Source organism: Pristis pectinata, chromosome 17, assembly GCF_009764475.1.
Source record: "Pristis pectinata isolate sPriPec2 chromosome 17, sPriPec2.1.pri, whole genome shotgun sequence".
Classification (NCBI taxonomy): Eukaryota; Metazoa; Chordata; class Chondrichthyes; order Rhinopristiformes; family Pristidae; genus Pristis; species Pristis pectinata.
In genome coordinates this window covers 1941137-1953704 of record NC_067421.1, presented here as the reverse complement: position 1 = coordinate 1953704, position 12568 = coordinate 1941137, and positions in this window count along the sequence as shown.

Genomic DNA, 12568 nt, shown 5'->3' with positions numbered 1-12568 from the left:
CCTCCCCTTCCTCCAAACCCCCTCTTGACTCCCCCACACATCACCCATCCCACACTCCCTTCCCCTCCCTCCCCAACACCATCCACCACCTCCCCATTCCACTCCTCTCCTCCCTCCCTCCCCAACCCACTCCCCCTCACCCACAACATCAAACTCCACCCTCCCTCCACCCTCCCTTACACCCCAATCCACCCTAATTCCCTATCACACCTCCCATCCCCACTCCCCCTCTCCCATCCCCACTCCCCCTCTCCCATCCCCACTCCCCCTCTCCCATCCCCACTCCCTCTCTCCCATCCCCACACCCTCCCTATCCTCATCCCCAACCCATCCTCACTCCCTACCCAGCCCATCCCCATCATAATCCCCATCACTCTTTCCCCTCCCCCTCACCTGCCCACTGCCAAGCCCACTCACTCACCCCCTCCCACTCCCCCACACATCCCCTCCTTCCCAACACCCCTCCCCAACCCCTTAAACCATCTTCCCCAACACACACCTCCCCCAAATGCCCTCCCCAACACCAGCATCACATCAACCCTCCCCTCCTCACACCATATCCTCCACCCCCTCCCCTCCTCTCCACTTCAAACCTCTGCCCTCCTCCCAAACCCCGACGTCCTCCCACACCCCAATTCACACCTCCCACACCCAAATCCCTCCTCCCACTTCCTAACACCTCTCCCACACACAACTGCTCCCCCACACTCCACACCCCCTCCCAGATCCCACATTCTCTCCCCTTCAGCCATTGTTCCCCAAACTCCCCCCTTTCCCACCCCTCCCAACACCAGCTTTCCCCTCACCCTCCCCTCCCCTCCACCCATCTACTGCTCCACTCCCCGACAGCGGCTCCCCTCCCCTTCCCCCAAACCCCTCCCACTCCATCCACCCTTCACCTCCCCTCCCCTTCCCTTCCCTTCCCTCCCCTCTTCTCCCACAACCTCCACACTCCCTCACTCCCCTACTCGCCCTTCCCACATGCTCCTCTCTCCTCCCTCCCTCTACGCACTCTCCCTCTACGCACTCTCCCTCTACGCACTCTCCCTCTACGCACTCTCCCTCTACGCACTCTCCCCTCGCACTCTCCCCTCGCACTCCCTCTACCCACTCTCCCCTCCCACTCCCTCCAGTCCCTGTCACACTCCCTCCACATTCCCCTCACTCTCACCCTCGCTCTCTCCTCTCTTCCTCCCTCCCCTCCCTCCATCCTCTCTCACACTCTCTCCACACCCTGCACCCTTCCTCCCCCTCCTTCCTCCCTCTGTCCCTACCATCCTTCCTCACTCCCACTCCATTCCCTGTCCATTGCCACTCCCTCATATTTAACTCCCGCTCCCCCCACCATCTGCCTCACAAATTCCCTACCCCACTATACGCCAATGTTTATACAATGTACACTGATGCAGTGTGGGTGTATAGAATGTGTCCTTACACTAATGCAGTGTGGGTGTACAGAGTGTGTCCTTTCACTGATGCAGTGTGGGTGTATAGAGTGTGTCCTTACAGTGATGTAGCGTGTGTGTATACATTTTGTCCTTACAGTGATGTAGTGTGGGTGTACAGAGTGTGTCCTTACAGTGATGTAGTGTGGGTGTACAGAGTGTGTCCTTACAGTGATGTAGTGTGGGTGTACAGAGTGTGTCCTTACAGTGATGTAGTGTGGGTGTATACAATTTGTCCTTAGACTGATTTAGTGTGGGTGTATGGAGTATTTCCTTACAGTGATGTAGTGTGGGTGTACAGAGTGTGTCCTTACAGTGATGTAGTGTGGGTGTACAGAATGTGTCCTTACAGTGATGTAGTGTGGGTGTATAGAGTGTGTCCTTACAGTGATGCAGTGTGGGTGTATACAATTTGTCCTTAGACTGATTTAGTGTGGGTGTACAGAATTTGTCCTTACAGTGATGTAGTGTGGGTGTACAGAGTGTGTCCTTACAGTGATGTAGTGTGGGTGTACAGAATGTCTCCTTACACTGATGCAGTGTGGGTGTATAGAGTGTGTCCTTAGACTGATGTAGTGTGGGTGTATAGAAAGTTTTCCTGCAGTGATCATCATCAATTTTTTTATTGTGTATATAGAAAATATCTAGTCAATGATCATTGTTGTTCATGTCATGGGCTGTGTCCTTATCATTAGATAGTGTGTGTCTGAGGGGTATATCCTTGGAATAACATCATGTGGATGCATAAATGTTAACCTTAGATTGATGTAATGTGGATTGTGGAATATCTCCTTGCATGATGCTTTATGAGTGCACAGACTGTATGGTTACAACGCTGCCGTATGGTTGAAGGGGACGTATCCTCACAGGGATATACTGTGGATGTCTCAAATTTTTTCCTTCCAGTGATGTTGTGCATGATCATGGAATGCGCCTTTGCAGGGATTTTTTTGTATATAATGTATCCTTGTGGTGATGTCAAGTGTGTTCAATGGGCAGTGTCCTTACTCTGAGGAACTGGAGTGAATTGTGCTGTGTCCTGTTGGTGATGTACTGTTGGTGTATGTGTCTTTCAATGTGTGACTTGATGCTGCTGTATTGAACTGTGTCTTTATGATGAGTTTCTGCTTGCATATAATGCTTCTTACTTTCATTCAGTTAGTGCTGGTGTACGATGCTGTTTCTGAAAATGAATTAGTACTGGTATGTTGGCTGTGAGTTAGTGCTGCTGTCTGTGTATGTCTGGGACCCTGTGGTGCATTACTACTGGTGTACAGAGCAGTGTGCTGACAGTCCATTACTGATGGATTCATTGTGCCATAAAATCATCTGACCATTTGGCCCAACTGCTCCATGTTGTCCAGCATGCCCAACTTCGTTCATTGTATTTGCCCACATTTGGCCCATATCCCTCTGACCCCTTCCTCTCCACGTGTCCAACATTGAGCTCATGTTCATTGGTAAAAGCTAACATAGAAATTTAGGTTCAAAATGTTGCTCATGTACCTGCCTCAGCCACTTACTCTCAGAGCTCATTCCATATATCGTCCACGCTCTGGGTGAAACTGTTGCCCGTTATGTTCCCAATAAATCACTCCACTCTCAACTTGAACCTCTGCCTCCCAGTCCTTTATTTCCCCACCATAGGAAGAAGGCTGCATGCATTCACCACATTGTCACAAAGAGCTGTTTCACTCTACTGAGCTACTGCTGGTGTACAGAGCAGTGTCCTCACAGTGAGCTACTGCTGGTGTACAGAGCAGTGTCCTCACAGTGAGCTACTGCTGGTGTACAGAGCAGTGTCCTCACAGTGAGCTACTGCTGGTGTACAGAGCAGTGTCCTCACAGCAAGGAGCAGTGTGCAAGAGGGTTGTCATGGCACTGACATGATCAGTGTGTATAGACGGGTGTCCTGACAGTGAGGATTAGTGTGCACAGAAATGTGTCCTTGCAGTGAGGTGAATAATCTGTATACAGCTATGTCCTATGAGTGTGATGATCTATGTTAACTGATTTGCAGTGAAGCTTTACGTGTCTGTGAGATTGTGTTGTTAGAGTGAGGTATTCTGGAGGAATATAGATTTGTTTTTACAGTGAATTATTTTGTTCACTGAAGACCTGAGGGTGACAAGAGCTCTTTCCTTTTGAGGAGGTATTGTGGTGACTAGAGATCTGTCCTTTGAGTTAGGTACTGTTGGTGTCTGGGGATGTGTCCTTACAGTGAGGTACTTGGGTGTCTGGGGATGTGTCCTTTCAGTGAGGTACTGTGGGTGTCTGGAATGTGCCCTTACAGTGAGGTACTGTGGGTGTCTGGGATGTGCCCTTACAGTGAGGTACTGTGGGTGTCTGGGGATGTGTACTTAACAGTGAGGTACTGTGGGTGTAGTGGGATTTGTCTCTTCAGGGAATTGTCGGTCATGGACCATCTTTTAGGGGTGACAGTATTGGGATGGCAGGTATTAAAACAAGCAAGAACCAACCAGTGTTCAAACAACCTGTTTAAATGTAAAGTAAAAGCAGTGATCAGTTCTAAAATGTGTGCTTTGTACATTTCTGTGGTCATGAGACGTTCCCGTCTGCATTGGCCAAACAGATGACAATGAGCGATGTTAATTGGCTGCATCGATCCAGGCACTGACAGCTCCATTATTTTGGGCCCTTCTTTCAGTGGTCAAGGAAGGCTGCCAGACCAGACTGAGTGTTGTCACTGAGCACATGAAACGTGTCATGGGCATCTTTGATCTTTCATTAACTGGGATATTTGTGCACTCAGAGTGCCAGCCCTCACAGCATTCATCCTGGCGAGTCTGGTTCTCTGTCCCATGATACTTTTACACCTTCTGTGTGAAGCGGTTTGTCCCAACAATGGTGGGTGGACATTCAGAGGTGTCTTATCAGTTAGTGTGCTCTCACTGTAAATATGTATTCCAATTGAAAAATTTGTCAGACAGTAAATATCGAAGTGAACAATGTCAGTGTAGTTATTGATATTGTATTAATCACCTGCTGTTAGCAGAGTTCTTATTGGTGGAAAAACCTTGATGGATTTTGAGTTTGAGAGATGATGCCATGAGGGTCTCCAAGAGAATGTCTGCTGTTGTGATGCAGAAAGTCCACCAGTTTCTCCAGGGACTTTGTCACAGTCACAGCAGTGTCCTTGCACTGAGGTGCTGTGAGTGTCAAGGGATGTGTCCTTGTAGTGAGGTGATCAGTGTGTTTAGAGCTTTGTCCTTACATTGAGTTACTGTGGGTGCATCGAGCTGTGTCCTTCCAGTGATGTCATGTGGTGTTTGGAGCTGTATCATTCCAGTGCAGAATTCTGCATTCATAGAGTTGCATCTTTGCAGTGAGTTAATGCAGCTGTATAGAGTTGTACACACTCACAGTGTTTCCTTCCGGTGAGTTACTGCAGGTGTTTCAAGCTGCTTCCTTGCAGTGAGTTACTGCAGGTGTACAGAGCTGATTCCTTCCAGTGTGTTAATGTGTGTATAGAAGTGTGTCTGCCAGTGAGTTACTGTGGTTGGATAAAGCTCTATCCATACAGTGACGTAGTGTGGGGTACAGAGCTGTATTTTACCATGTGTAACAGTGGGTGTATGAGCTTTGTGCTGACAGAGTTACTCTGGGTGCATAGATCTGTACCTTACATTGAGTTTCAGCAGGATGACAGGCGTGATGCAGTGTGGTTTACAGAGCCGGATCTTTACCATGCCGAACTGTGAGTTTATAGAGTTGTATCCTTAAAGTAACTTTCTGCTGATATACAGACGTGTGTCCATAGAGTGAGTTACTGCTGGTGTATAGAGTTGTCACCATAAAGTGATATGGTGATGTACCATTGCAGTGATTTACTGTGGGTGCATAGAGGAGTGTTCTTGCAGTGAGTTATTTCAATTTTATCAAGCTGTGTCCACACAGTGAGGGTCAGTGTGTACAGAGCTGTGTCCTTCCAGTGAGGATCAGTGCATACACAGCTGTGTCCTTACAGTGAGGATCAGTGTGTACAGAACTGTCCTTACAGTGAGGATCAGTGTGTACAGAACTGTGTCCTTACAGTGATGGTCAGTGTGTCCAAGGCCTTCTCTTAACATTGAGGTGCAGTGTGTAAGGAGCAGTGTCCTTACAGTGAGGACCATTGCGTACAGAGTTGTCTCTTTACAGTGCGGTAGTCAGTGTGTATGGAGGTGTGTCCAGATGGTGAGCTACTGTGGGTGTTTAGATCTGTGTCTATACAGTGAGCTAATGTGGACATATCGACTCTTCACTTCATGGTGAGTTATGGTGGGTGTATAAAGCTGGATCCTTCCACTGCGTTACTTCAAGGGTGTGTTGCTGTTTGCTTAAAATGTGTCACTCTGTGTACAGAGGCAGACTATTTATGTCTAGAAAAGTGTCTTTACAGTGAAGTTCAGTGTGTGTAAAGAGCAGTGCCCTTACTGTGGGCTACAGCAGCTGTTCAGAGCTGTGTTCTCACAGAGAGATGGCGTTGGTGTATGCAGCTGTGTCTTACAGTGAAGTACTGTGAATGTACAGACCTGTGTCTGTTCAGTGATGTACTGTGGGTGTACAGGGCTGTGTCCTTACAATGAGTTAGTCAGAGTGAAGAGCTGTGTTGTTGCAGTGATGTGCTCAGTGTGTGTACAGCTGAGATCTCAGTGAGGAATTTTGTGTGTGCGGAATGTTTAATCTTTATCATTGGGCACAGTGAGTGTGTAGAACTGTGTCAATCCAATCAGTTCTGGTAGACGTATGAATCTGCACACTTAGAGTGAGGTGATGTGAGCACACAGAGGTGTGTCCATCCAGTGAGGTACCGAAGGTGTAAAGAGGGGGGTGCTGTACATTGAAAGAGGAGGGTCCATACAGTGAGGTACTGTGCGTGTGTACATCTGTGCCTGTGCAGTGAGGTACTGTGTGAATATATCTATGTCTGTATAGTGATGTACACTGTGTGAATACATCTGTGTCCTTACAGCGAGTTACCTATGGGGTTGTACATCTCTGTCTGGATTGTAATCTACTCTGTGTGTACAAATCTGTGTGTACACACTGAAGCTCTGTGGGTGTATACATCAGTGTTTGCCCAGTGAGGTAATGTAGGTGTGTAAATCTCTATCTGTACAGTGAGGTACTGTGGGTGTGTACAGCTGTTTCCTTACCATGTGGTTTTGCACATGAATACATTTGTTTACAGACATTGGGTATCTACATATGTGTCCTTATTGTGAGGTACTTTGGGTGGGTTCATCTGTGTCTGGACAGTGAGGTTCTGTGAGTGTACACATGTATCTGGACAGTGTGGTGACGTGTGTGTGTAAATCTGTGTCTGTGCAGTGAGGGATTGTGTGTGTACACATCTGTGTCTGTGCAGTGAGGGATTGTGTGTGTACACATCTGTGTCTGTGCAGTGAGGGACTGTGTGTGTACACATCTGTGTCTGTGCAGTGAGGGACTGTGTGTGTACACATCTGTGTCTGCAGTGAGGGACTGTGTGTATACACCTGTGTCTGCAGTGAGGGACTGTGTACACATCTGTGTCTGCAGTGAGGGACTGTGTGTGTACACATCTGTGTCTGTGCAGTGATGTTCTGTGTCTGTACACATCTGTGTCTGTGCAGTGTGGTACTGTGTGTGTACACATCTGTGTCTGTGCAGTGTGGTACTGTGTGTGTACACATCTGTTTCTGTGCAGTCATGTTCTGTGTGTGTACACATCTGTGTCTGTGCAGTGAGGGACTGTGTGTACACATCTGTGTCTGTGCAGTGAGGGACTGTGTGTACACATCTGTGTCTGTGCAGTGAGGGACTGTGTGTACACATCTGTGTCTGTGCAGTGAGGGACTGTGTGTACACATCTGTGTCTGTGCAGTGAGGGACTGTGTGTACACATCTGTGTCTGTGCAGTGAGGGACTGTGTGTACACATCTGTGTCTGTGCAGTGAGGGACTGTGTGTACACATCTGTGTCTGTGCAGTGAGGGACTGTGTGTACACATCTGTGTCTGTGCAGTGAGGTACTGTGCATGTACACATCTGTGTCTGTGCAGTGAGGGACTGTGTGTACACATCTGTGTCTGTGCAGTGAGGGACTGTGTGTACACATCTGTGTCTGTGCAGTGAGGTACTGTGCATGTACACATCTGTGTCTGTGCAGTGTGGTACTGTGTGCATACACATCTGTTTCTGTGCGGTGAGTTTCTGTGTGTGAACACATCTGGGTATGTTCAGTGAGGTACCGTGGGTGTGCACATTGGTGTCTGTGCAGTGAGGGACTGTGTGTATCTACATCTGTGTCTGTACAGTGAGGTAATGTTTGTGTGAACATCTGTGTCCTTGCAGTGTGTATACATTTGTGTGATTACAGTGATGTATTGTGGGTGTGTACATGTGTGGCCAGACAGTGAGGTGCAGTGGGTGTGATGATCTGTGTCTGGACAGTGAGGTGATGTGTGTGTACACATCTGTTTGTGCAGTGAGGTACTGTGTCTGTACACATCTGTGTCTGCACATTGAGCTTCTGTGGGTGTGTGATTCTGTGTCTGCTGAGTGAGATACTGTGTGTTTGCATGTCTGTGTCTGGACAGTGCGGTACTGTGGGTGTGTAAATCTGTGTGTGTACGGTGAGCTACTTTGGGTGAATACATGAGGTCTGTGTGTGTATACATCTGTGCTTGTGTACAGTTGTGTATGTGCAGTGAGGTACAGAGTGCATTTACATCTGTGTGTGAACAGTGAGGTTCTGTGTGCATACGTATGTGGCAGTACTGTGGTTGTGTACATCACTGTCTGTACAGTGAGGCACTGTGTGTGTACACATCTGTGCCTGTACAGTGAGTGACTGTGTGTGTATTAATCTGTCTGGGCAGTGAGGTACTCTGTGTGTGTACATCTGTGTCTGGACAGTGAGTTACTATGTGTGTATATACACCTGTGCATATATAGTGAGGTTCTGTGTATGTATGCATCTGTATCTGGACAGTGAGGAACTGTGTATGTATATATCTATGTCCATGCTGTGAGGTATTTTACATGCCCACATCTGTGTCCAGACATTGAGATACTGTGGGTGTCAACATGCGTCCTTACCATGAGGTATTACGGGTGTGTGGACGTCTGTGTCTGGACAGTGAGTTACTGTGGTTGTGTACATTTGTGTCCATACAGTGTGGTACTGTGTGTACACATCTGTCCATGTACAGTCTGTTACATTTGTATGTCATATCTGTGCCTGTACAATAAGGAACTGTGGATGTGTACATGTGTCTGTGCAGTGAGATACTGTGTGTGTAAAGATCTACGTCTTTACAGTGAGGTAATCTATGTGTGTACATTTGTGTGCAGACAGTGAGGTACTCTGTGTGTGTACACCTCTGCACTTGCAGTGAGGTACAGTGGTGTGTACATCTCTGTCCATACAGTGAAGTATTGTACCAAACCTTGTCTTGCATTCCGTTCACACAGATCAATTCAGTGCACAGTGCATTGAAGTACTACAGGGTAAAACTATAACAGAATACAGAGTAAAGTGTCACGGCTACAGGGAAGTGCATTGCAGATAGACAATAAGGTACAAGGTCACAACAAGGTAGTTTGAGGTCAAGAGTCCATCTCATTGTATAAGGAAACCATTCAATAGTCTTATCAAAGTGGAACAGAAGCTGTCCTTGAGCCTGGTGGTACGTTCCCTCAAGCTCCGGTATCTTCTGCCTGATTGGAGAGGGGAGAAGAGAGATATCTGGGGTGGGTGGGGTCTTTGATTATGCTGGCTGCTTCACCAAGCCAGCAAGAGGTATCGACAGAGTCCATGAAAGGGAGGCTGGTTTCTGTGATGTGCTGAGCTGTGTCCACAACTCTCTGCAGCTTCTTGTAACAGGCAGAGCAGTTGCCATACCAATCCATGATGCATCCAGATAGGATGCTTTCTATGGTGCTTTGATAAAAGTTGGTGAGTGTCAAAGGGGACATGCCAAATTTCTTTAGTGACCTGAGGAAGTAGAGGTGCTGGTGAGCTTTCTTGTTCATGGTGTCTATGTTGTTGGACCAGCACAGGCTTTTGGTGATGTTCATTCCTAGGAACATGAAACTCTCAACCCTCTCAACCTCAGCACCGTTGATGTAGGCAGGTGCATGTTCACCGCCTCCTTTGCTGAATCAAATGTCCAGCTCTTTTGTTTTGTGAACATTGAGGGAAAGGTTGTTGTCATGACACCATGTCACTGAGTTCTGCATCTCCTTCCTGTACTCTGACTCATCATTGTTTGACATGCGGCCTACAGTGGCGGCATCATGTGCAAACTTGTAGGTGGAGTTAGAGCAGAATCTGGCCACACAGTCGTGAGTGTATAGGGTGTAGAGTAGAGGGCTGAGGACGCAGCCTTGTGGGGCACCAGTGTTGAGAATAATTGTGCTGGAGGCTTTGCTGCCTTTTACCCAGGTGACAATGGGTAACACGAGGGGAAGTAATTTTAAGGTGATTGGAGGGCGACATGACGCTATTACAGTGCCAGTGATCTGGGTTCGATTCCCGTTGCTGTCTGTAAGTAGTTTGTACGTTCTCCTGTGTCTGCGTGGGTTTCATCCGGGTGCTCCAGTTTCCTCCCACATTCCAAAGATGTACAGGTAGTTGAATTTGGGTTAAAATTGGTGGCGCGGACTCATTGGGCTGGAAGGTCCTGTTACCCCGCTGTAAATAAAATTTAAATTTCTTTAAAATAAGGGGGATGTCAGGGGTGTGCTTTTACAGAGGGAGTTGTGGGTGCATGGAACACACTGCCGGCAGAGATTGTGGGGACAGATACATGAGGGACATTTATGAGACTCTGAGATGGACACATGAATGATAGAGAAATAAGGGGCAATGTGGGGGGGAAGGGTTCGATAGATTTTAGAGCAGGATAAAATGTCAGCACAGCATTGTGGGCCGAAGGGCCTGTACTGTGCTGCAGTGTTCTATGTTCTATCCTCACTGATTGCAGAATGTGGGTGCATACATCTGTGTCTATACATCATATGCAGCGTGTGTATGCATTGGTGTCTGCACTGTGAGGTATTGTGGATGTACACATAAGCAGCTGTGGATTGAGGTGCTCTGTGTGTATATATTTGTGTCTGTACAGTGAGGTGCTGTGGGTGTATACATCTGTGTCCTTACAATGAGATACTGTGTGTGTATTCATCTGTGTCTGTACAGTGAGATTCTGTGGGTGAAAAGCTTTGTGTCCCGACAGTGTTGTGCAGATGCACACAGCTGTTTCATTGCAGTGAATTTCTATGTGTGAATAGAAATGTGTTGATACAGTGACATCCTGTGTGTGTACAGAGCTGTGTCTTTACAGGGTGTTCCAGTGGGTGAATGGAAATATGTCTGTACAGTGATGTACCATTGGCTTATAGAGCTGTGCCTGTATAGTGAGCAAGTGTGGGTGTATTAAACTTGTTCTTGCCATGAGTTACTGTGCCTGGACACAACTGTGACCTTACAGTGAGGTGATATGTGTGTGTATTCAGCTTCACCCTAACAGTTACTTCAAGTGTATATTTATTCAAACAAACAGTAGAACTTTTATTTTAAGTGTGGTAACGCTTTACAGCGCCAGCGACCCATGTTCAATTCTGGCCACTGTCTGTAAGGACTTTGTATTTTGTAGCCATGTCTGCATGGGTTTTCTCTGGGTGCTCCGGTTTCCTCCCACATTCCAAAAATGTACGGGTGAGCAAGTTGTGGGCATTCTATGTTGGCGCCGGAGGCGTAACAACACTTGCGGGCTGCCTCCAGAACACTGTACACAATTAACTCCAATTTATTTTTCAGTGGTGTGCATCTCTCTGGGAACAAAAGACAACACCAAGCACCCCTTCCTGAAGGTCTGCACAACAACACTGAAAATACATTCACTGATGCCACAACTGCAGAAACCCAGGTTGGCATTCCGTTTACTTCTGTTAAAGCAAATAGTGTTACAAACTGTGCTTTTGATACAAACTGTAAGCCACATGTGGCATTAACATTGCTGTGACACTGGGGCAGGAGAGGGGTGTGAATGTACAAGATCCTCATGGAGCTGTGAACAAGCACAACTTCACCAAGGGCAGGAATAAACTGATGGCCCGCACCTGACCAGTCATCTATAAACCGTACCATTGGTGGTGAAATTGGACACGATACACCAGACCATGGTGTCCCTTGTGACTGTTGGGGGAAAGGAAGGTGTTCTTACAGTGAAGTGCTCGGTGTGGTGAGAATTGTGTCCTTGCAGTGGACTGCTATGGGTGGATAGATGTGTGACCTTCCAGTGAGGAGTTTTGATTATCATGTTACCTCACAGTTTAGTCCTGGCTGCCGGGACTGGTATGTCTGCTGACTGTATATAGTTGTCAGTGTACAGGTCTGTCCACTTAGAGTACAGTGGTGGGTGTGTACTGGTCTGTAACCTACAGTACAGTGTTGGGGGTGTACTGGTTTGTCCTCTTACAGCACAGTGTTGGGGCTGTATTGGTCTACCACTTACAGTACTGTCTTGGGGATGTACTTGTCTGACCCTTCACAGTAGAAAGTTACAGGTGTACTGGTCTGAGCCCTTACAGTACAGTGTTGGGGGTGTACTGGTCTGTCCCCATCCAGTACAGTGGTAGGGAGATACAGGTGTGTAAAATTACAGTACAGTGTTGGGGGTTGACTGGGTTTCCCATTAGAGTACAGTGTTGGGGATGCACTTGTCTGTACTCTTAGTGTTGAGGTTGCACTGGTATGTCCCTTACAGTCCACTGTTGGGGATGTACTGGTCTGTCTCCTTAGAGTTGAGTGTTGGGGATGTACTGGTCTGTCCCTTACAGTACAGTGTTGGGGGTGTACTGGTCCATCCCCTTACAACACAGTGTTGGGGGTGTACTGGTCTGACACCTTACAGTACAGCATTGGGGTGGACTGGTCTGTCCCCTTAAAGTTCCTTGTTGAGGGTGTACTGGCTTGTAAACTGACAGTATAGTGATGGTGTTTACTGGTCCCTTCCCTCCCAGTTCAGCATTGGGGGTGTACTGTTCTGTCCCTTACAGTACAGTGTTGGGGGTGTACTGGTCTGTCCTCTTGCACCACAGAATTGGGACTGTCCCGGTCTGTCCCCTTAC